Source organism: Enhydra lutris, unplaced genomic scaffold (genome assembly GCF_002288905.1).
Source record: "Enhydra lutris kenyoni isolate GAN:26980312 unplaced genomic scaffold, ASM228890v2 scaffoldscaffold88, whole genome shotgun sequence".
In the NCBI taxonomy this organism is placed as follows: Eukaryota; Metazoa; Chordata; class Mammalia; order Carnivora; family Mustelidae; genus Enhydra; species Enhydra lutris.
In genome coordinates this window covers 110,834-134,890 of record NW_019154172.1, presented here as the reverse complement: position 1 = coordinate 134,890, position 24,057 = coordinate 110,834, and the positions used below count along the sequence as shown (strand labels likewise).

The 24,057-nt window shown below is 43.7% G+C and overlaps 1 pseudogene; it reads left to right on the top strand.

Moving 5' to 3' along the window:
- Positions 1-1,117: 1,117 nt before the first annotated feature.
- LOC111161979 overlaps positions 1,118-24,057 on the top strand; it is a 27,191-nt pseudogene continuing 4,251 nt past the window's right edge.

Below are 24,057 nucleotides of genomic sequence, written 5' to 3'. Positions count from 1 at the left end.
TTTGAATAAGAACTTTTAAAACTTCAGTTTATGTGATGTTATCAAATGAACCTAAAACTTTCTGATGACATTAATGTTCTAAGAGTAGTATCCAAAATCGAATTTCTCCCCATCGTGTCTTGTATTATATTTTGTATTATGGATACTTTTGAATGTATACAAGATCCAGGATAATGATTCACTGGACTGGTGTTCATAGATTAGGTATCAACCTTTGCCAATCTTAGTTATTCTGCACCCAGCTCCATTTTTCTTTTGGAGTCTTTGAAAGCAAATCTCAGAAATCATGATAGTTTCTATGTCAAATAAGGTTCTGAAAATATGCATTTTAAAGGAATCTGTAGGAAAAACAAAGGAAATGTCTTGCCGGCAAGACAGGATTGAGAGTCCAGGCAGAGGGATGGAATGTCCCATCTCTGGCTGTTTGCTTAAGACAGCTCCAGGGAGGGAAAGGGCTGATGGCCTAGCTGGGAGAAAGCTGTTATTTTTCAGCTTTCTGTCCCTTGCTCTCATTTAACCACAGGTATTGTAAAAAGGAGTTTTGCATTTCATGGCAGAGGAGCCTAGGTTTACTTGGAAACAAGGTCCAGCTGGAAGGGGCTGCCTGAGAATGGCTGGAAGCCTGGTGAGGGGCAGCAGATCCCTGGCTCTGGGGAAGGTTCTTTCTTGTTATCAGTTGTAAACAGATAAGATTGGAGCCAACCCATCCACCAGACCTCCAGTAGAACTTCGGACTCCCTTTGAGCTAACACAAAGTGTGTGGGAATCGGAATACCCTGTCCCAGGATTGAAGCCCACCCCACCCTCTGTGTCTAGGTGGAACCTTGCAGCCCACTGAGAACAAATCTCTTGCTGCATGGCACCACTTCTGAAGGAATGTCTGTGACCAGTAAAGTCAACAATACAAGCTCAGAGCTACATTAAAATCATCACTGAAGAAAGCAGGCTAGACATTGTCAAGATGGGTCATCTATTAAGAAAGGAAATTTGGGATACCATCTTTGGGGTGATCCGTGGTCATGTTTTGAGGGCAGCTGACCCACAGCCTGTGTGTCCTGGACCACCTCTCATGGAAGCCTGAGCTGGCCATGTAGCTTTTTCCCTTTGTCTCATAACCATGTCCACCAACAAGAATGCTAATTCACCAGCTGCCTGCCTTAAGAACAAGGGGAAAGCCAGTACAGAAATGAGGCAACATCGAATAGAACTTAATGTGGAGCTGAGGAAAGCTAAGAAGAATGACCAGATGCTGAAAAGGAGAAATGTAAGCTCATTTCCCCATGATGTTACCTCTCCACTGCAGGAAAACCACAACAACCAGCACACTATAAATTGGTGTGTTGATGACATTGTCAAAGGCATAGATAGCAACAATTTGGAAAGCCAGTTCCAGGCTACTCAAGCTGCTAGGAAACTGCTTTCTAGGGAAAAGCAGCCCCCCATAGACAATATAATCCAAGTGGGTTTGAATCCAAAATTTGTGTCCTTCTTGGGCAGAACTGATTGTAGTCCCATTCTGTTTGAATCTGCTTAGGCTCTCACTAACATTGCTTCCGGTACATCAGAACAGACCAAGGCTGTGGTAGATGGAGGTGCTATCCCAGCATTCATTTCTTGGCATCTTCCCATGCCCACATCAATGAACAAGCTGTATGGGCTCTAGGAAATATTGCAGGTGATGGTTCAGTTTTTCAAGACTTGGTTATCAAATATGGTGCAGTTGATCCGCTTTTGGCTCTCCTTGCAGTTCCTGATGTCATCGTTAGCATGTGATTAATTATGTAACCTTACTTGGACACTTACTTGGACAAACCTTTGCTGCAACAAGAATCCTGTACCCCCCGTTAGATGCTGTTGAGCGGATTTTTCCTACCTTCGTTTGTCTCCTGCATCACGATGATCAAGAAGTCTTGGCAGATACCTGCTGGGCCATTTCCTACCTTACTGATGGTCCAAAAGAACAGATTGAAATGGTTGTGAAACAGGAGTTGTGCCCCAGCTTGTGAAGCTTCTAGGAGTTACTGAATTGCCCATTGTGACTCCTGTGCTAAGAACCATAGGAAATATTGTCACTGGACAGATGAACAGACTTAGGTTCTAATGGATGCAGGAGCACTTGCTGTTTTTCTCAGCCTGCTAATGAACCCCAAAACTAATATTCAGAAGGAAGCCACGTGGACAATGTCAAACATCACACCTGGCCGCCAGGACCAGATACAGCAAATTGTGAATCATGGATTAGTCCCATTAGTCATTGGTGTTCTCTCTAAGGCAGACTTTAAGACACAAAAGGAAGCTGTTTGGGCTATGACCAACTATACAAGTGGTGGAACAGTTGAACAGATTGTATACCTCATTCATTGTGGCATAATAGAACCATTGATGAACGTTTTAACTGAAAAGGATACCAAAATTATTCTGGATGCCATTTCAAATATCTTTCAGGCTGCTGAGAAACTAGGTGAAATGGAAAAACTTAGTATAATGATTGAAGAATGTGGAGATTTGGACAAAATTGAGGCTCTACAAAACCATGAAAATGAGTCTGTGTACAAAGCTTCATTAAACTTGATTGAGAAGTATTTCTCTGTAGAGGAAGAGGAAGATCAGAATGTTGTGCCAGAAACTACCTCTGAAGGGTATATGTTCCAGGTTCACGATAGAACTCCTGGGACCTTTAATTTTAAGATTGTACAGCTGAGGCAGAAAGTTGTTTGTTGTGTACTCCATCTGGTAGAAATTTGTCTTATTGTTTCTCTACTAAGAACTCTTTTTAAATGTGTTTTGTTATTATAGCACTTTTTACAACAAAGCTCTACTTGACCAGTTCCAAACTGTATGAACTATACGAAGCTCCTCCTCTCAGTGGGTTTCTTATTTCTATGTGGAATCTCCTATCTTGCAGTGTCCTGTAAATTATGATTAAATTCCACCCTTTTCTTTTAAGAGAAAGAAAGAAAGATAGATTTGGTTAAATATACTGAAAAATATCCTAGCCAAAAAAAAGACGGCAGATACACAGACATACTGAGCTGATGAATGGCTGAAGCGAGAACTGCCGGCATCACTTGTTGGTTTTAAATTATAGAGTGATTGGGCAGACACACACCATAGTCACTATTTTGAGTATAACCTGCCTCAGAGATTGAAGTAAATTCTCTTTCTTGCACCAACAGAGCTGAACTTGATTGGGCATTTGGAAGCAGTCACCAAAAGGAAGTAGAAGACCCATAGCAATGATCCATGAGCAAAATTTCTCTGCTACTCCTAGATACCCATTCTCCTGCTGACTGCACAGCTTCTGCAACAGAGTTCACTCTGCAGATGAGAATGGTCATTAGGAGGGAGCACTGGCAGGTCACTTGGCTCAGAAGTCTCCCAGAGGAGCAAAGTCTGGTAAGCAAAGCCAGTGGGCATCACCATTGCAAAGGCTGCTGATGTTTGCACAAACCAACATAGAGAAACTCAGAGAAAACTCTGCAGGCCAAGGTCTGAGATACCACATGGGAAAGGGGAGCCTTGGTTTGCTCTCTCATTCCCCAAAACACTTCCTGCCTCCCTGGAGGCAGGCCCTTGAGGATGGGCCAGGTGATGGGCAGTACATCTTTCTTCTGAAGATGTACCCAGCCTTTTGAATTTCCTGGGTAACCTTCCTTTCTCTTTTTGTTTACTCTGCTGATGGTGCTCTGTGGGAGCAATTAGTAGCCACCACTTGGGCAAAGAAATGTCAGAGGCTGACATTCACAGGTGGTGATGGGGAAGGGCAGGAAATGAGAGACAGGGAGGAAGGCAAAGACCCCATCTCATGAAAAGAGATGACAGCTGACCAGCAAATGTGTGACCCAGAGGAGGAGCATATTAGAGAGAAACACAATTTTCTCACCTGCTCCTCAGAACCATAACACTGGGGTAGCAAACTTCTGTTTCTTATGATTTACCTAATAGAGACAAGAGAGAAAAGGCACAATGAGATGAGGACACAGACTACGGACCACAGAGGACCTGAGTCCACCAAGTTCTCAAATAGGATGTGAGAAATATCCAGAGGGACCACCATGCACAGCTCTAGGAACATGAGTCACACGCATAAAAGGTGAACCAAGCCCCTGGTATATAGAGTCTAAAGAACTCTCAATCTTTAGAATGTTCTAGAGCAGCATGGAGCAATAAACTTGATAATACACCCCCCCCAAGTCTGTGGATGTTTTTCCAAAGGCTGCTAAAGTTTGTCTTAGAAGGGAACAGAAATTAGAACACATGGTAAGGAGTTACTGAATAATAGAAAGGTTATGGATGTCAAGCTCAAGTAGGAGAAGGATGGTATCTGGGGTGGGGGGGGCAGTGACCTGACTCAGAAACCCAAGAGGGGGTGTATAGAGGGTGGGATACATAATTAAGTGTAATTGAGGCACAGTGACTCTCCTAGACCTGCGATTTCTAAGTGGAATATGCCTGATGCCCAGGAGAGAGACAGAGCTAGAGATCCAGACCTAGCAGCCTCTTGGTAACTTTACCTGGTAATGAAGCCAAGGGGGCACATACAAAAGGAATTGGGGGGCCCATCTTAGGGCTTTGGCCTAAAAGTAAACTCAGGACCATATGAGCAGCTTTCATTATGGCAAAGCAGATAGTAGTGAAACTGATGTGTGAGTTTAGATTCCAATGAGGCTCCCTAGTGAAATAACCCAAGTCAGAGATGAAAGGTTTCCAGGATAACTTTTTTAGTTATACCACATTTTTCAGCCCAAACTTCTCTCCACTTCAAGTTCTTCTTCAACTTTGCATGCCACTCTGGTTGTAATGGATCCAAAAGATCTGACACACTTTTGGATTTTTCTAAAAACTGAACTTTATATGCTGAAATAAACTGCCAGGGTTCTATTCAAATCCATTTAATCAAGACAGTACTACTGGGACAGTAAGATATAATCAGCTGGCAGAACATGTGGGGTAGATACACAGTGGAACACCTGTCATGGTGAATTCACATAGCTTACCTCTCCACACAGGGAAGTACTGGTCTATAGCTTACAGGGCAGGGATGGGGATAGAGGAAACAATGATTTGCAAGTATGTAGGTTGGATATGACTTGCAAAGATGATCTTTATTGTTGTCCATTGTTTTTAGTTTTCTTTTAAAAGAGATTTCTTGTCCATAATGAAGAGTCTGTTCAAGAAGCTTTCCATGAAGAATTCAACTGCATTTATTAAAATGAATTTACTGAAGTAGTTCTATTCTCATCCTTTTGCTTCTTAATGTACTTTATGAGCCTCTAGTCCCTAAGAAATACTTAACATCAATGCAAACCTCTAAATGGACAATCATAGAATCACAAAAATAATGTCAGCAACCATATATAAAAGCAGGGAAAATCAAAAGATAACAAAATGAATACAAACAATAAAGTATATTGAAAAAAGAGAATTAATTTTTTTAAGTAAATGTTATTTTGGGGGGGGGGTAGGCTCCGTGCCTAAAGCAGGATTTGAACTCACAACTCTAAGATCAAAACCTGAGGTGAGATCAAAATTCAGACAGTTAACCAACTGAGCCACTCAGGTCCCCCACCCTTTTTCTTAGGTATTAAGTAAACTCTCTCTCTCTCTCTCTCTTTTTTTTTTTTAAAGGAAACTCTACACCTACCATGGGGCTGAACTCAGGACCCCAAGATCAAGGGTCACATGCTCTACAGACTGAGCTAACCAAGCCCCCTTAATAGTACTACTTTTATTGAGTAGTTAAACCAAGAGGAAAAATGCAAATCCTATAATCCATATGAGAAGGGAGGTGGCTTTTATTGTATAATGAATCTAATCCAACTTCTCAATATATTTGAGAAATTCTCAATATATTCTAATCCAACAGCTCAATATATTTGGTACCAACAGTGATAAGACTCCATATCCTCTAAATCCTTGGGTCACACATAGTGCAACACAGCTTTCCCTTACTTGTATTTCCATAAACCCGGTCACCACCCAGCACATACAAGCTCTGCCCTCATGTTCAGAAGCACAAGGTCCCAAGTTCACATTGGGCAATGGCAGTCTAATCAATCCAAATCCCTTTAGTGGATTTTCTTGAACAACAATAAGGCAAAACTCTAAATATGCAAGGTATCACTATTAGGATAAAGGTAGCTGCTGGTACTGCAGCTGCTGTTTCCACAGACTCGTGAGGCTGTTTTCTGCATTTACTTTTGCACCTGCATTTACTTTTGCAGCCAATATACTGGGAAGAGGTGGGACATCAGTGTCCCATGTCTTCCAGGAGGACAGGATGATACTGTAAAAGAGAGATAGATGGAAGGACTGTCTGCCCGCACTATTGTCACAGCGCTGCTATGGACTTACTGATTGAGCACCGTGCTTTGCCCTCTGTGTATGTAATTCTGGGTAAGGACACAAAATTATTGTCCATACATGACCACTGTCTCATTGCATACTACAATGAAGGACCTTTTATTTGAAGTCTAAAAAGAGGCTCAACTGACTTAAGCATAACTTTAGAACGTATTAAAACCTTACTTTTCTCCAGGATGTGTTCCATTCCCCTGAAGACAAAAGGACTATTTTCAGGCCCCTGCAACTCTGGCATAACAGACAATACCACTTCCAGTGAAAAGGTGGTTTTATGAAAACACAGGGACAGGACCCACAGGCAGAAAGAGCTGCACTGGGGTCATGAGGAGTGGCCCATTATATACTTTCGGGTTGGGAGGGGGTTAGGGATAGGGCAAGTCTCTAAGGAATTTTGGAAGTAAGTTTTCCAAGGCCTTTGGGGGACTACATATTGTTGGGAAAAGGTCATTTATTACCATCTAATAAAACCTTAGTAAGATGGGGCGCCTGGGTGGCTCAGTGGGTTAAGCCGCTGCCTTCGGCTCAGGTCATGATCTCAGGGTCCTGGGATCGAGCCCCACATCGGGCTCTCTGCTCAGCAGGGAGCCTGCTTCCTCCTCTCTCTCTACCTGCCTCTCTGCCTGCTTGTGATCTCTCTCTGTCAAATAAATAAATAAAATCTTTAAAAAAAAAAAAAAACCTTAGTAAGAGACCCTTTAGATGTATATGGGTAGGCCATATGCTTGGGAGGTGATTATCAGCACATATCTTGGGGGATTTAGAGATAAAGGAAGTTTCCAAAGGAATTCTTATATGTTAAAGTCAACCTATAGGATCTGGGAGGTGGGGGTGGTTTGGGGCTAGAATTGCCTTTCACCTGTAGCAAAGTATTAACATCAAGGCAGTTGAGTTCCTAGAGGAAAGTTACTCTGCCTGTTTCAAGGACTTATCAGTGGGTGTAGGTAGTATGGAAATTGAATAATTTTTCTTCTGCCTTTGTTTCCCACATCAGAACTGGCCCACTAGGTTGTTTTGCTTTTAGATATCATAGGGTCTCTCAGGGCTGGCAGGAGCTGTGAAGGACAGTGGTGTGCTCTCTAATACAGGCTGCTTCCAAACATGTGGGAGACTTCTCCCACAGGCTGGGAGGTAGAGTTTTTGACCCTATGAGATTTGTACTCCAGGAGAGCTCCTGGTTCCCTCCATCCCAGATGTCATAGAGGAATCCATCCTTCATGCAGCATTTACAAGTGCCTCTTTGGTGACAACCCAGCTCTGGCTGCATGGCAAGCAAACCCCAGGTCCTTCAACCATAAAGCTTCCAGTGGAGGCCTGAGGATGTTGAGTTGGGGCATAATGGGTAATTTCTCCCTACCACGGGGCCCTAGCAATCCAACGGAAAGGGACTTGAGGTGAATATGAATGGATGAAGACCACTGAGAATGAGAAATATATGACTTCAGCCTGAGAGGTCACCAGCCTCATCTGGCGCTCACCTGCTTGCAGGGTGACACAGAGCAGGTGGGGGGCCTTGGGCCCGGATTTTGGTGGCACAGTCCCCATCTCACTTCCCAAGAATCATAATGAGGCAGAACTGCAAATCCTTATTTGGACTTGGTGCCTAGTCAGGTCAAGGGTTCTTCCAGAACCAGGGAACTGAGAGGAGTCTTCTTGGAAGAATCACTTTCCAGCCAACTAACACTGTTCTGGGAATATATTCCAGTATCTTCCAGCTGTGTCTTTGGCAAAAACATGCTCATTTCTATATGTTTGAGTGCCCTACTGTTTTGATTACTAGAGTTTTCTAGTAGAGCTTGAAGTCAGGGAATGTGATACCTCCATGGAGCCTGCAGTTTTCAGCTGGCCATGGTCAGTACCCATTTGGACCCACTGTGGATGGGGTCCTGGGCTTGACCAGCAATAAAGTCTCCCCAGTGTGTCTTACTAGAAGATGCCTTACCCAGCCTGTCCAGCTCTGTCCTGGAATGATTGGTTTCTCCGTTTCTCCGTTTCTCTTCTACCTTCAATGGAAAACTGTGTAATTAGAGTTTGGAATGATGCAGATGACCTTGAGCCCACAGAAGCCTGCTCCAGTGACCAGCCCCTCCTGTTTCTTGCCCTGTTGATGCACAGTGTGTGCATGTGCAGTTAACCCCCCGTCAGCCATGCTTGGGCAGGCCTCTTGAGATCAGGCTGCTCCCTAACCACTTGTATACCTTTCAGGATAGAGGGAGTCAACCCCCAAATTTTTCTGGAGCAGCTTTGAAATGGTGAGAGTCTGCTTGCTAGGGTCCAAGACTTAATCAGCACTCAGTATTCCCAGGTATCCCGTTGGGCTTGGGCTACTTTTATCAGTTGCTGCGTCCATCCTGGCAAGGTGGTGCAGATACTTGTGGTTTTACCCGTAGGGGAAAAGTTGAGCATTTGTGTAGCTTAGTGCTTGGAATTTGGCGTATGTCAACTACCCCCTCAAGATCAGGATGATTTTTGGTGTGTTGCCCCCACTACTCTGGAGACAGTGCAGGTGACCAGGGATCAGCCGTGGCTCCAGGAGCCTGCAGTGTCCTAAAGGCCTCAGGTCAGCTGAAAGGAGAGTGCTCTGCATACTCCAGCTTGGTGCAGAGTAGCCCGGGATGTGGAACAGGACATTCATGAACACAGTCCTCCTGAATGGAGGGCTGGAGATTCCTTGACTGCCTTGCCTGTGTGGGCCCTGAAGATTTGGGGAGGGGGTATCACCTAATAGAAGATACCTGGGAACTCTTTCTGCTAGAGAACCAAGGGGTCCTTCAGGCAGCAGGACCCAGTAGGGACTGACGGGCATCAGTTTGTCACTGCTGCCTCAGTGTGATCTTAAGTGTGTGCACCCCCTCCATGATGGAGACAATGAAGTGATTGGAACCAGGCTTCCATCTCTTTGGGCCTGCAGGGCCCCAGCTACCTAAGTCCAATGATGAAGGTGAGCTGTCCGTGTCTGGGCCATGAAGGTCATGGTAGCCAGGGACTTAGAACAAGGCAGGAGTCAGGAGACACTGGGATACAGGAGCAGGATCTTGGGGGAACAAGGCATCTGTATAATCCCAAACCCTTATCTACATAAATGTGCATATTTCTCCTGAAGGCAGAAAGAGAGCACACTGCCCTGCCTTGTTAAGTCAGAGCCAGTAAGTTGGCTATTGTAAGCTCCAATAAGAGGCACTCAGTGCCCTGGTTGTTGGAAGCCTGGGACGCCATGGGTGGCAAGTCCAAAGGGGACAGACTGTCACCAATAGGCATCTACCATGTCAGGGTGAATGTACAGGTGCTTGGGTGTGGGCTCTAGCTCCATAGGCTTGCAAGTTCCTGTAAGGCCCTGGTTGGCCAAATGGGTGCACCCTGACTACATGCAGGCCAAGAAGTGTAGTGTTGCCAGTGATCTGGAACAGGCCAAGGGCCCCAGAACTGGGCTTTTAGGGGAAAACATTAGCCTACCCAATAAGCAGCATTCCCCCTGAAGGTAGGGTTCAAGTTTACTCACCAACCCCCCTTTAGAGGATCCTGAGGGTGGTTTAGGGGACCATCTAATAAGAAACACCAGGTAGCCCTGGTTGCAAGAGCAGGGACTCTTCCTGAATGATGGAAAAGTAGGTGTTAGGGGGCTTAGAAGACAATGCCATCAAGCTGCTGTCAGGAATGAAGGAGTCAATGAAGTATAACAAGCATGGTATCCAACTGAACTGGAAGAAGGCCCTCTCCCACACATGGAAGAAATGTTTTTTAAAATATCTGGAGAAGTCCAGAAAGCAGAACATTTGAAGGCAGAAGGCTCTAGCAGACCATGAGCTAAGAAATGTGAAGGAAGTTTTAATGTGGACAAGTCAGTCAAGGAGGGCCTCCACAAGGAAGATTTTGTAGAATTTAAGTGGGTAGAGGGGCCTGGAGGAAAACAGAGTTGGAGGGTGGGCTCCTGTCTGAGGAAGCTGGCAGCTCACTTGCCTAGGCTGGAGAGCCACACTAAAGGCTCTGACAGTGTGGTGCTGAGCCTGCAATTCTAGTCAAGCCCTGGCCTGGACACTCAGCTTTCCTGAGAAGACTGCTTGAGGAGCCAACAGAGAGCTGACCCTGAGCTGAGTTGTCACTGAGAGGAGTGGGCTGAAGTAGGGCAGGAAATGTTCACAGAGCTCTTTTGTCCTTTAGTGAAATACTGAGCCCTGGGTCTAGAGCTGGTTTGGAAGGAAGCTGTTGGGTTAGTTCCCTTCCCCTCCACCCAACCCCCTGCTCTTCCTCTCCTCTGGCACCTGTCACACTTCAGCTATCTTCTGGACCCCTGGGAGGTTGGGCCTTCCCACCTGGGTCAGCCAGTGGCTGGTAGGGGCTGAAGACTCCGTTGGGCAACTGTCCCACTGTGCCTCCCTCATGTGGACAGCCCAGCAAGGATCACTGAGCCTTCCCATATCTGCCTGGATCTGTCCAGTGTTCTTAGGAGGATGAGGGGTTGGCATGGGATCTTAGCTTAATAGAGGCTGTGCTGGGTTAGAAGAGCCCTCAAAGGTGAGTAGCGCCTTCTATTACAGATGAAGAAATTGACCTCCATGGAGTGACCCGAACAAGGCTATGCAGTGAGTTAGTGATGCAGCAGGAACTGGGCCCAGACATCCTGGTTCCTGGTAAAGGGCAATTCACATTGCACCTCCCAGAGTCTGAGGAGAAATCCTCAGGGTAGATGGCTTTCTACATTCCTCAACATTACTCTTTATAACCCTGTTCCCAGAATTAGAGCCATGCCCTCTAGGAACTTAGAGCTTAGAAGACAACTAATTTTTTAAAGATTATTTATTTATTTATTTGTTTATTTATTTATTTATTTGAGAGAGACAGAGAGAGATTGATATATTTATTTGAGAAAGACTGAGAAAGAGAGAGAGCACGATGGGAGGGGCAGAGGGAGAGAATCTTCAACCCTGCTCCTGCTAGCAACAGAACACTACAAGGGGCTTGATTTCAGGACCCGTGAGCTCTTCACCTGACCTGAAACAAAGACTCAGATGCCCACCTGACTGGACTACCCAGGCACCCCAGAAGACAAGTATTTTTCTGTTGTTTCTTATTAAGCCACACTAGTCCCTGTCCTATAAAACTCCCCCAGCTCCCCATCACCCAGGGGAGAAAGTTGAGCTGCTTAGCGCAGCACACATAGCCCTCTGGGAGTGGGCCTACCCTGCCCTGTCAGCCACCTCCAGGCCCTCAGCTGGGGGCATATGGGGCCAACCTGCCCCATTCCCCTTTGGGCATTTGTCTTTTTGCTCTTATCCCAGGGTGCCCTTCCCCACTACAGAGTGAGATCCTGCCACCACTCATGCCTTAGTCCATCCAGGAGCCTGCTCTGTTCTTCCCAATGGAAACCAATCTCTTCCTCCTAGAAAATTGCTCCCACACCACTCTGACTCTCAGCATTTCCTCTCCTGGAGCATAGACATTTGCATATTTTGCTTTTGCCTTCTTGTCCTTCTTCGGGGGAAGTTCTTGCTCATGTTCATGTCCTCCTGAGCACACAGCCTGGGGCTTGAAATATGGAAGACCTCACATTTGCTGAAGGATATGTCCTTACTGGCACCCCAGCCCCTCGACCCAGGAAGCATGTGTGGAGAACCCATACCATGTGTGGGCACCATCCCTTAACCCCTGCCTTCCTCCAACCATTCCCTCTTGCATCAGGTAAGATGGTCTCCCTCCTCTACTGCTCCTTCTGTCCAGTATTCATGAAGACTTTCTTCTCTGCTCCAGCCCTCATGACCACTCTGCCCTCTGAAAGCCCAAGGCTGCCCTATGTATTAAACCTTGACCACAAGTGCATCTTGCCTTGCATTACTGCAATGGTACAGGGAATAGTTGCTAGGAGTTCAGACTGGCTGTGTGACCTTAGGCAATTTACTTAACCTCTCTGGGGTTCACTTTATCAATAAAATAGGGTAGTAACAGGACCTACCTTGAGCATTATGACAGTACATATAATTTTGAAAGAGCTCAGTAAATAAGAGGTATTATAATTAGTTATCTTTTTATTCATTCACACCACAAGTATCAGTAGAGCACCTGCTGTGTGCCATACACTAATGCCACATGCTCTGGGAACTTCGTGAGTGAGTCACAATACATGGAGAACACATAATCTTCTATGCTAAATTCCTAATCACATATTGAACTCTTGGGGGATAAGAACAGGGCAGGGCACAATGCCAAACACACAAGTATTTAATAAATGCTGGCTGGATGCATGCTTGAGTGAATAAGTGACTCACTTATGACTGAGTGAACTGTGCAGGGACAGCCCAGGAACACAAGAATGGAAACCTGGGGTGCACACCCTGCTGGGGTCAGCCTTCCACTGTTTGAGCCAATGAATGGAAGAAGTGCAGACCACAGCCAGCAGCTGTCCTGGGTGTCTTCTCTCCTCACCACTGGTAGGGCTAATCTCTGGTTCCAGGCCACCTGGGCAAGCCCCTGGGCACGTCTCCTGTGTTCTCCCACAGCGCCCTCTGCTGTCATTGTCAAAGCACTTCTCACTCTGCACAGAACGGGGCACACAAACTTCCTTGCAGGTAGTGGGAGTCAAGGGCTGAAGTTTGCTGGCCCAAGAACAGCAACAACACCACCAGGAAGGTAACCGGTGGCAACTGACAGGGGGGCTTCGGGGTTGGAGACACTAGGGAGTGGTGGAGACCTTGGTGATTGGCATCATTCTTAACCAGAGGGGACAGCCCCAACTCAGCCTCAGGCAAGGGCAGCCAGTAGGAAAACGGACTCGCTGTTGCTAACCCTATCCATGGTCCTGGAACTCTGAATTCTTTGTGAAAACATCTGCTTCTAACAAAAGCCTTAACAGTGAAGCCAAGCCAAGCCAAACAGGACTGCAGGCAGGTGGTGTGTAACCTCTGCTGGGCCCTGCAGTTCTTCACCTTCTTGCCCATATCCACTACCCTGCCTTGGCAGGCAGGATCATTCACCTCTGCCGTCCTAGGTTGGAGCAAGAGACTCCCTCCTTAGGCTTTGCAGGAAAGGAGCATTTGTTGAGTGCATGAGTGCATGCACTAATGAAGGAGGGAGTGCATGACTAAATGAAGGAAGGAGTGAGTGTGAAATGAGTGCTCGTCTGTTGTCCAGCGACTTTCTGCAGAGCTATTGACTGTGATCTTGTAGCATCCAATCAGAATGAAAGTGAGACAGGAAGCAGGATCAGCAGTTGGCAAGACAGAGAGGATAGACAGGCTTTGAAACACAACGGACTCCCCACTCAGGGGTCCTGTATTCCCAATGGGTTCTTTGATATGAGAAGGCCACAGTGAGCCCCATGACCTCAGGCCCACCCAGACTTGAGAGAGGGCTGGGCTGAACAGTGGAGGTCCTGACACAGGCAGCCTATTTTGGGCTCCCACAGTTGGGGCTCCCATCCCACCCAAACTCCTCAATGCTCCCCAATGCCAGAGGTTGAGATGCAGGTAGTGGGAAGTAAGTCTTCCCCTTGGGGAGACTCAGAGCCTCCTACTAGGGCTTGATGAAGGGAGGGATGTTCTTCTACCCTCAAGGTCTTAGCAGCACTAAGAGTAAAAATTATGTGAGACAAATTAAGACAATTATTGGAGGCGCAATAATGCAACTGAGACTCAAAGAAGGGACCAAGACAGGAAGCTTTTACACATTTTAGACAAAGTGACAATAAATGTGTGAGACATTGAAAGGATGAAGAGCACTTAACTTTTGAAGCTTTGATTAGTAAGGAATTCTAAATGGAGTTTGGGCTGGAGGAGTGAATTGGTAAAAAGTAACAAGGGTTGTTTCTAAAGGCTTTTTGGCTCTAAAATCCCCACCTCTGGTGATAAGGCATCTCTTTACCTCCTGCTTCAGGGATGGTACTTTTCCATGTGAGATGTATTTCCTGCTTTCAGGGGGATGGAGAAAGGTCTAAGTGTCCTTGCATAGGTTGTCTCTTAAGTAACTTTGACTGAAAATCAGTATGCCAGGGGCACCTGGCTGGCTCAGTCAGTGAAGTTTGGGACCCTTGATCTTGAAGTTATTTGTTCAAGACGCAGGAAGCATTTAGAGATTGCTTAAAAATAAAATCATAAATAAATAAATAAATAATCAACATACCAAAATGGCACATTTGGGGGCAGCCTGTCCTTGGCCTTAACAATGAGTTGAGGAGATTTCTCAGTTTGGACAGTAGCTGGGAGGTTGCCCCTGGGAGAAAAGGATGTGGTTTCCTTAGCTGAGTTAAAGCCAGTGGGGAAACAGGTGAGCAGGCATTCTCCTGTGGCTCTCTTCCTGTCTCTGTACTTCTTTCCCCATGCCCAGGACCAAGGCTGGGGTTGTCTCTGCCCCTCTAGGCAGACATCCTGCTGTTGGTCCCCAAGGAAATTCACCCCTTCCAAGCTGATTTGTAAAGGAGGTGTGGTGATACTAGGCACACAGTGGGACCTCTGCAGGCTCTGCTTCTTTTCACCTGTGGGACTCTGGGTGAAAGGTCATGGCAGAGGGAGAGCAAAGAACTGGGCTCCAGCCCTAACTCTGCCAGACTTGTTGGGTCGGCTTTGGTGGAAGTTATTCATTCCACTGTCCAGGACTCCTTTACCTTAGCCCCTCTGATTGTTTGCCTTCCTCTCAATTTTCATCTTATTTTATTTTTCCTTTCCTTCCCCTATGTTCATCTGCTATATCTGTTTTCATCTTCGCAAGTGAGGAGGCTAAACTTGCTGGCCATGAGTCATTTCTAGGGCTGCCTCCAGGCTTTGTTGAATCTGGAGGAGGTTTGGGATTCCCTCAATACCACAGGCCTCAGGCCTCCAGGGCCCTGTCTGCTTCCTTCCCCAATACCCTCCATTTGCCTGTAACTCCCCCAGTCAAAAAGGTCAGGCTCCCTCTTCCCACAGGGCAGATGACTCCTGGGACAGAGCTCATTCCTGGCCACACAATCTGCTGCCTCATCCTACACACCTCCCTCCCTCCCTCTTCCCCATCCTCCTTCCCTCCATCTCAGCCCAGGACTTCCAGATGTTCTTCCATGGAGATTTCTTGATCTGGACTCCTGACCATACGCCTCCTGATACCCTTGCCCTCACACTGCTCAGTCTATGTCTCTGGTGTATTAAGATGGCCATGGGTAAATCAGACCACTGCCCTTTACCTTCGGGCTAGTACACACCAAGGCTGACTACCCCCTAGCTTGCTCATGGCCTTCATGCACCAGCGTCTTGTGTTCTCTGAGACAGACTGCTTGGGACACCTTGGACTCTGCCTCTGCCTCTATAATGAGGCCCCTCTGGTAGGCCTGCTCCCTAGATCCCCCCTGCACTCCTCCCAAGTTAGAATGTCTTCTACCCCCCATTTTAACCGTGGTCTTTGTTCAAACTCTCCTGACTTCTGGGAAATCTCACCTTCCAGATAGAAAAACCCAGCGTTCCCCTTCCTGTTCCCTGGTTTCTAGTTTTCCAATCCCTCCTCTCCTATCTCTCTCAGAACATGGTGTTTGTCCTTATTATGCTCCTGAGGACCCAGATCCTTCCAGAAATTCCTGGCCAGTATCTCAGTATCTCCCTGTTGGTTTTCCTTTGTCTGTCAGGTCAGGAATCTCTTTGTAACATTCAGTCCTTTATAGAACATAAGGGGCTTTCACACACATCACATTGTTGCTGTTCTAATTTCTGGCCTTTGGGTCCCGCTCTTTCACTAGATACTTAACTCTTTGAGAGAGGGGGATTCTCCTGTTCACTCAGCCTTGGGTGATAAGCTTTGCATAGAGACATCCGATAAACATTTACAGAGGAATATGTGACTGCCTTAGTCTTGATAGGACCATGATTAGAAGGTTGCTTCCTGTAATTAAGAGGCTGTGCAGTGCAAGAGAGTGCAGAGAAGGAAATAAAGGGATGTGGAGAGACCCCTGTGGGTGAGTACCAGAGAGCATGCTGCCCTCTTGTGGCCTACCAGGTGCAGGACAGCCGGAGACATTCCTGGGATCCCAATTCTCACAATTTTTGCTCTCAACAAGATCCTTTCACACTTAAAACGTTGTTGAAGATATCAAAGAGCTTTTCATTACATGGGTTACATGTATTAATGTCTACAATATTAGAAATGTTAAGGTTTAAAAAAGTTATTAATTCACTTAAAGTACTATTAGCAAACTCATCTTAACACAGGTTTGTTTGTTTAATTTAAATTTTAGCTAGAGATCATACAGTGCAAAATAGGTTTCTGGAGTAGACTTCGGTGATTCATCATGTACATACAAACCCAGTGCTCATGACAACAAGTGTCCTCTTTAATACACATCACCCATGTAGCCTAACCCCCATCCACCTCCCTCCATCAAACCCCAATTTGTCTCTATCCTTAAGAGTCTCTTCTGGCTTGTTTCCATCTCTTTTTTTTTTTTTCTTTCCCCCCTTCCCATATGGTCATCTGTGTCATTTCTTAAATTGAACATACATCTTCCATTAATACATGTTTAAAATGAAAAATAGCTATATATTTTTTAAAAACTAGTAATGAGTGATTTTTTCACATTTTTGCACACCTTTTTTTAACCTTTATATCTCAGTTTTGTTTAAATTCAAGTTAGCTTACTTATTGTGTATTGTTAATCTGGAGGTAGAATTTAGTGATTCATCAGTTGCATATAACACCCAGGGCTCATGACACCGAAAGCCCTCCTTAATGCCCATCAGCCAATTACCCCTTCCTCCCACCCACTTCCCTTCCAGCAATCCTCAGTTTGTTCTCGGTAGTTAAGAGTCTCTTATGGTTTGTCTCCCTCTCTGTTTTTAGCCTATTTTATTTTTCCTCCCCTTCCCACATGTTCATCAGTTTTGTATCTTAAATTCCACATAGGAGTGAAATCTTATGCTATTTGTCGTACTCTGAATGACTTATTTCACTTAACATAATACCCTCCAGTTTCATCCACACTGTTACAAGGGGCAAGATTTCCTTCTTTCTAATGGGTGAGTAATATTTCATTGTGTATATACCAAGGTTTCTTGATCCATTCATCAGTCGATGAACATCATGGCTCTTTCCATAGTTTGGCTATTGTGGGCATTGCTATAGTAACATTGGGGTGCATGTGCCCATTCTAATCCTTTGGATAAATACCTAGTAGTGCAATTGCTGGGTCATAGGGTAGTTCTATTTTTAACTTTCTAAGGAACCACCGTACTATTCCCAGAGTGACTGCACCAGATTACATTCTCACCAGCAATGTAAGAGGGTTCCCTTTTCTCTGTATCCTTGCTAACATAAGTTGTTTCCTGAGCTATTCATTTAACAATCTGACTTATGTGAGGTGGTCTCTCATTATAGTTTTGATTTGTATTACTCTGGTGAAGAGTGATGTTGAGCATTTTTTACATGTGTCTGTTAGCCATTTATGTGTTCTTTGCAGATTTGTCTGTTCATGTCTTCTGGCAATTTCTGGGCTAGGATTTTTGGGGTTTGGGTGTTGAGTTTGATGAACTCCTCTAAGATTTTGGAGACTAGACCTTTATTTGATAGGTCAGTTGCAAATGTCTTCTCCCATTCTGTAGGCTACCTTTTAGTTTTGTTGATTGTTTCATTTGCTGTGCAAAAAGCTTTTTTTCCTGATGAAGTCCCAATGGTTAATATTTGGTTTTGTTTTCCTTGTCTCTGGAGACATGTCTAAGGAAGAAGTCATTGTGGCCAAAGTCAAAGAAGCTTTTGCTTGTGTTCTCCTCTAGGATTTTGATGGATTCCTTCCTCACATTTAGGTCTTTTTTTTTTTTTTTAAAGATACTGTTTATTTATTTGACAGAGATTACAAGTAGGCAGAGAGAGCAGAGGAAGCAGGCTCTCGAGGAGCAGAGAGCCCGATGCAGGGCTCGATCCCAGGACCCTGGGATCATGACCTGAGCTGAAGGCAGAGGCTTTAACCCGCTGAGCCACCCAGGAGCCCACATTCAGGTCTTTTATGCATTTTGAATTTGTTTTTGTGTATGGTGTAAGAAAGTGGTCCAGGTTCATTCTTCTGCCCATGGCTGTCCAATTGCCCCAACACCATTTGTTGAAGACACTGTCATTTTCTATTGGTTATTTGTTCCCCCTTTGTCAAAGATTAGTGACCATAGAATTGAGGGTCCATTCCTGGGTCCTCTATTCTGCTCCATGGATCTAGGTATCTGGTTTTGTGTGAGTACCATACTGTCTTGGTGATTACAGCTTTGAAACATAGCTTGATGTCTAGAATTGGTTTTGGTTCCCTTTGTCAACATTCTGTTGTCCTTTGGGGGTCTTTTTTGCTTCTACACAAATTTTAGAATAGTTTGCTCCAGCTCTCTGAAAAATGTTGATGGTATTTTGATAAAGATTGCATTGAATGTGTACATTTCTTTGGGTAGCATAGATATGTTAATAATATTTTTTCCTCCAATCTGTGAGCATGGAATGTTTTCCCATTTCTTTGTATTTTCCCCATCTTTTTTCATTAAGTGTTCTATAGTTTTCAGAGTACAGATCCTTTACATTTTTGGTCAGGGTCAATCCTAGGTGTCATTTTGTGTGTGTGTGTGTGTGTGTGTGTGTGTGTGTGTGTAATTGTTAATGGAATCAATTCCTTGATTTCTCTTTCTTATGCCTCATTGTTAGTGTATAGGAATGCAACTGACTTCTGTGCATTTGTTTTATATCCTGAGACTTTTCTAAATTGCTGTATCAGTTCTAGCAATTTTTCAGTGGAGTTTTTTATGTTTTCTACATAGAATATCTTGTCATCTGCAAAAGATATTTGTTGCCACTTTGGGTGTCTTTTATTTGTTTTTGTTCTCTGATTGCTGAAGGTAGGATTTCCAGTGGTATGTTGAACAACAGTGGTGAGAGTACAGATCATCCCTGTCGTGTTATTGACCTTAGAGGAAGAGCTCTCATTTTTTTCTGATGGGGATGATATTTGTTGTGGTCTTTCATGATACTTAGGTGTTTTCTTCTTTCCCTACATGGCAGATGGTTTTACCAAGAAAGGATACTGTATTTTGTCAAATGCTTTTTCTGCATCTGTTGAGAGGATCATGTGGTTCTTGTCCTCTCTTTTATTAATTTGGTGTATCACATTGGTTGATTTATAAATGGGGAATCAACCATGCATCCCAGAAATAAATCCCCCTAGGCTGTGGTGAATAATCCTTTAAATGTACTGTTGGATCCTGTTAGTTATTATCTTGGGGAGCAGGTTTGCATCCATGTTCATCAGGGATATTAGCCTGAAATTCTTCTTTATGGTGGGGTCTTTGGTTTGCAGATCAAGGTAATGCTGATTTCATAGAACGAGTCTGGAACTTTTCATTTCATTTCTATTCTTTGGAACAGTTTCAGAAGAATAGATATTAATTCTTCTTTAAATGTTTCCTAGAATTTGCCTGGAAAGCCATCAGGCACAAGACTAGTTTGTTGGGAGGTTTTTTATTCCATTTCTTTGCTGGTTATGGGCCTGTTTTAGTTTTCTATTTCTTCCTGTTTCAGTTTGGTAGTTTATAGACTTCTAGAAATGCAGCCATTTCTTCCAGATTGCCCAATTTCTTGGTATTTAATTGCGCATAATATTCTCTTGTTCGTTCCATGTTGGTTGACTGCTCTCCTTTTTCACTTATCATTTTATTTACTTGGGTTCTTCTCTTTTCTTTTTGGTAAGTCTGGCTAAGGTTTCATACATCTTACTAATTCTTTGAAAGAACCAGCTCTTAGTTTCATTGATCTGTTCTATATCATTGATTTCCACTCTAATCTTTATTATCTCTCTTCACCTGCTGGACTTAGGTTTTACTTGCTGTTCTTTCTTCAGCACCTTTAGGTTTAAGGTTAGGTCATATATTGGAGAATATAACTTGTTTCTTGAGAAAGGCTTGTATCTCCATATACGTCCTTATTAGGACCGCCTTTGCTGCATCCCAAAGGCTTGAAATTGTCCTGCTTTCATTTTCATTTGCTTCCATGAATTTTTAATTCTTTAAAAATTTCCTCGTTCTCCATTCATTCTTCAATAAGCTGCTCTTTAACTTCCATATATTTGTGGTCCTTCCACATTTTTTCTTGTGGTTAACTTCAAGATTCATGGCACCATAGTCTAAAAATATGTATAGTATGATGTTAAACTTTTTTGTGCTAGTGAGACCTAATTTCTCGGCCAGTATGTGATCTATTCTAGAGAATGTTCCATGTGCACTCCAAAAGTATGTGTTTTCAGCTGTTTTCAGAAGCAATGCTCTGAATATCGCTGTGAAGTCCATCTGGTCCAGCGTGTCATTCAAAACCCTTCTTTCCTTGTTGATCTTCTGTTTAGATGATATGTCCATTGCTGTGAGTGGGTTGTTGAAGTTCTCTACAATTATTGTATTATTATCAATGAGTTTTTTCAATTTTGTTATTCATTGATGTATATATTTGACTGCTTCCAAGTTAGGGGCATAAATACAATTATTTGATCTTTTGGTTGGATAGACTCTTTTAATTATGATATAGTGTGTCCTTCTTTATCTCTTATAAAGGCTTTGGTTTAAAATCTAGTTTGTCTGGTATATAAGGATGGCTCCTCCAGCTTTGTTTTCATGCCCATTAGCATAATAAATTATTCTCCATACCTTTGATTTCAATTTCAATGTGTCTTTGGCTCTACAGTGAGTCTTTCATAAGCAGCATTTTGATAGGTCTTGTTTTTCTTTTAATCCATGCTAATACCCTATGTCTTTTGATTAGAGCATTGAGTCCTTTACATTCAGAGTAATTATTGAAAGATATGAATTCAGTGCCATTGTATTACCAGCAAAGTTGCTGTTTCTGTAGACTGTCTCTGTTCCTTTCTGGATTTTTGTTACCTTTGGGCTCTATCTCCACGCAAAGAATCCCCAAAAATGTTTCTTTCAGAGTTGGGTTAATGTTCACAATCCTTAAGTCTTTGTTTGTCCTGGAAAACTCTTTATCTCTCCTTCTACTCTGAATGACAAGCTCCCTGGATTAAGAATTCTTGGCTGCATAATTTTCCCATTTAACACATTGAATAGATCATGTAGTTCTTTCTGGCCTGCCAAGCCTCTGTGGATAGATGTGCTGCTAGCCTTATGTATCTACCCTTGTAGGTTAAGACCCTCTTGTTCTGAGCAGCTTTCAGGATTTTCTCTTATCATTGAAACTTGAAAGCTTGACTGTTTTATGTCAAGATGCTGACATATTTTTATTGATTTTGAGAGGGGTTCTCTGTGCCTCCTGGACTTGAGTACATGTTTCCTTTCCCCAGGTAGGGAAGTCCTCAGCTCCAATTTTTTGAAATAAACCTTCTCCCCCTCTGTCCCTCTCCTTATCTTCTGGGGCCCTTATTTTCTGCATATTATTTCACTTTATGGAAATGTTGATTTCTCAAAATCTTCCTTCATGATCCAATAGTTTTCTTTCTCTTTTTCAGCTTCCTTATTTTCCATTATTTTATCTTCTATATCACTGACTTTCTCTTCTGCCTCATTCACCATCCTTTTAATAATCTTCATTTGGTACTGAATCTCTGTAAAGCATTTTAAATTTGGGCCTGTCTAGATTTTCGTTCTTTTATTTCTACAGTGAGAGATTCTCTAGTGTCTTCTATGCCTTTTTTTTAGCCTACCTAGTATCTTTCAAATCATTGTTTTAAATTCTAGTTCAGATATTGACTTATATCCACATGATTCAATCCCTGGTAGTGAGTACTACCTCCATTTCTTTCTTTTGGGGTGAATTTCTCCATCACGTCATTGTGTCCAGAAAAGAAAAGAGGAAAGAAAAAATAAAATACAAAGAAAGGAATACACACACACACACACACACACACACGTATATATAATAAAAATTATTTTTAAAAGATGGAAAAATAAGAAAAAAACTAAAAAAAAAAAAAAGGCTAAAAAATTACAAAGAATGCTACTTAGTGTTTTCCCTAAGAGCTGAAGCTTTGCAGCCCTCTATGATCAGGAAACTTAACAGGAGTGAGTTGTTTGTTGTGGTCTCTTGGGGGACAGGATGTTGCACTGATTCTCAGGTGTACTTCAGCTAGTGCAAATGCACCTCTTCTAAGCAAAGGCAGGCCTTCATGTAAGTAGCTCTGGAATCTAGTATATGGTGCTGTTTTACTCCCTAAAGGCTTGCAACACCAATGGGTGGGATGAATATGACTGCACCCTGCTTTCTACACAGGTGCTGAATATTTGCCCCCCAGCTCTTCACTGAGCCCTCACAGAAAAGCAATCCATCAGTCTTATTTCCTCAGTTTCTGTCAGAACTCTCTGTTCACTCTGCCAGTGACAAAGCGCTTTTATCTCAAGTATACAACTGAATTCTAACTCTAATTTCTATGGATTCCTGTGACACAGACACATGCTGTACCTCCTGGGTGTCTGAGATCTTGCCATGCTTCTGTTTTTTTGCTGGACCCCTCCAGGAAAGAGATCACCAACCATGTACTGATTCAAAGTTTGGGGCTACATAGAGTAGAAAGTCAGACTCATGGTTTTCATCCAACTTTCCCCAACTGATGTCTGGGAACTCTGAAGCATTCAGGCCCCACCTGTTCTTCTGACCTCCACGATTCTGCAATTATGCTGTCACACCTTGGATTCCACCCATCTTGAATACCTTTAAGCCAGAGACATCCCCCAAAGTAGTAGACTCATGAATGTTTCAGTTGTGCATTTCTTTGTTGATAAAATCTTACAGTAGCCTCCTTAAAGCAGATGCCTCCCCCTCTGCTGTATCTTCAGCTATATCACCCACACAACTTACTCCCACCCATGCCTCTTGAGCTCTAAAGCTGCCACAGGCACCACAGTGGGAGCTAAAGGTAGTTCTTGAGGTGGTTCAGGATCCTGTTCTGGGGATGGTGATGTAGCTCCAAGAAGAGAAAGTATCATAGCCATGATTGACTTTTCCTTTCTAAATAAAGGAAACTTTTCTCACCACTCAATGTTGTCTGAGTCCACGAAGCAATCCCTGGGAGGTCTCCCCTGATGGCAGGCCATAGGGATAGGGACCTGAGTGTACTCATTACTCCTGGCCAAACCACAGTCAATAGAGACATGCTCTATGTGGCCCAAGCAATTTCCAAGCAAAGCCACCTCCTGTCTTCCTCATCACAGCATCTCTCTGATTCTCCTTCTCACTTTGCCCTTCCCCCCTGCTTTTACTCTTTTCTCTCTATAAATATATAAAATCCTAAATAAAATTTTGAGCATTTAGACCTTCTAGACCTGGCTGGAAACACCCTCTTGTGTGTATTTCTTTGTCATGTCTCCCCTTGTGCTGATGGCTGCAGAGGTGCCTGAGCTCCTAGCCAGTGAGAATGCCCATGGTGGGGGGACTCTGGCTTCCTGAAGGACTGCATGAAGGAGTTCAGTCTCCAATCTGAAGAGTCATTAAGCACTGTCATGTGGCAAAATCTATGGTGACTTGGTGCCAAAACTTTGGAGAGTTATTTGATAATTTAACATATGTAATATACCTACAAAATATTGAAATCACCAAGCTAACTTCAATCATTATCAGCCTAGAATCTTTAAAAAGAACCAAAGAGGCACCTGACTTCCTCGGTCAGTAGGACAGGTGACACTTGATCTCAAGGTCATGAATTAGAGTCCCATATCAAATATAGAGTTTACTAACAAAGAAAAGAAAAGGAAAGGAAAGAAAAAGAAAAGAAAAGAAAGGAAAAGAAAT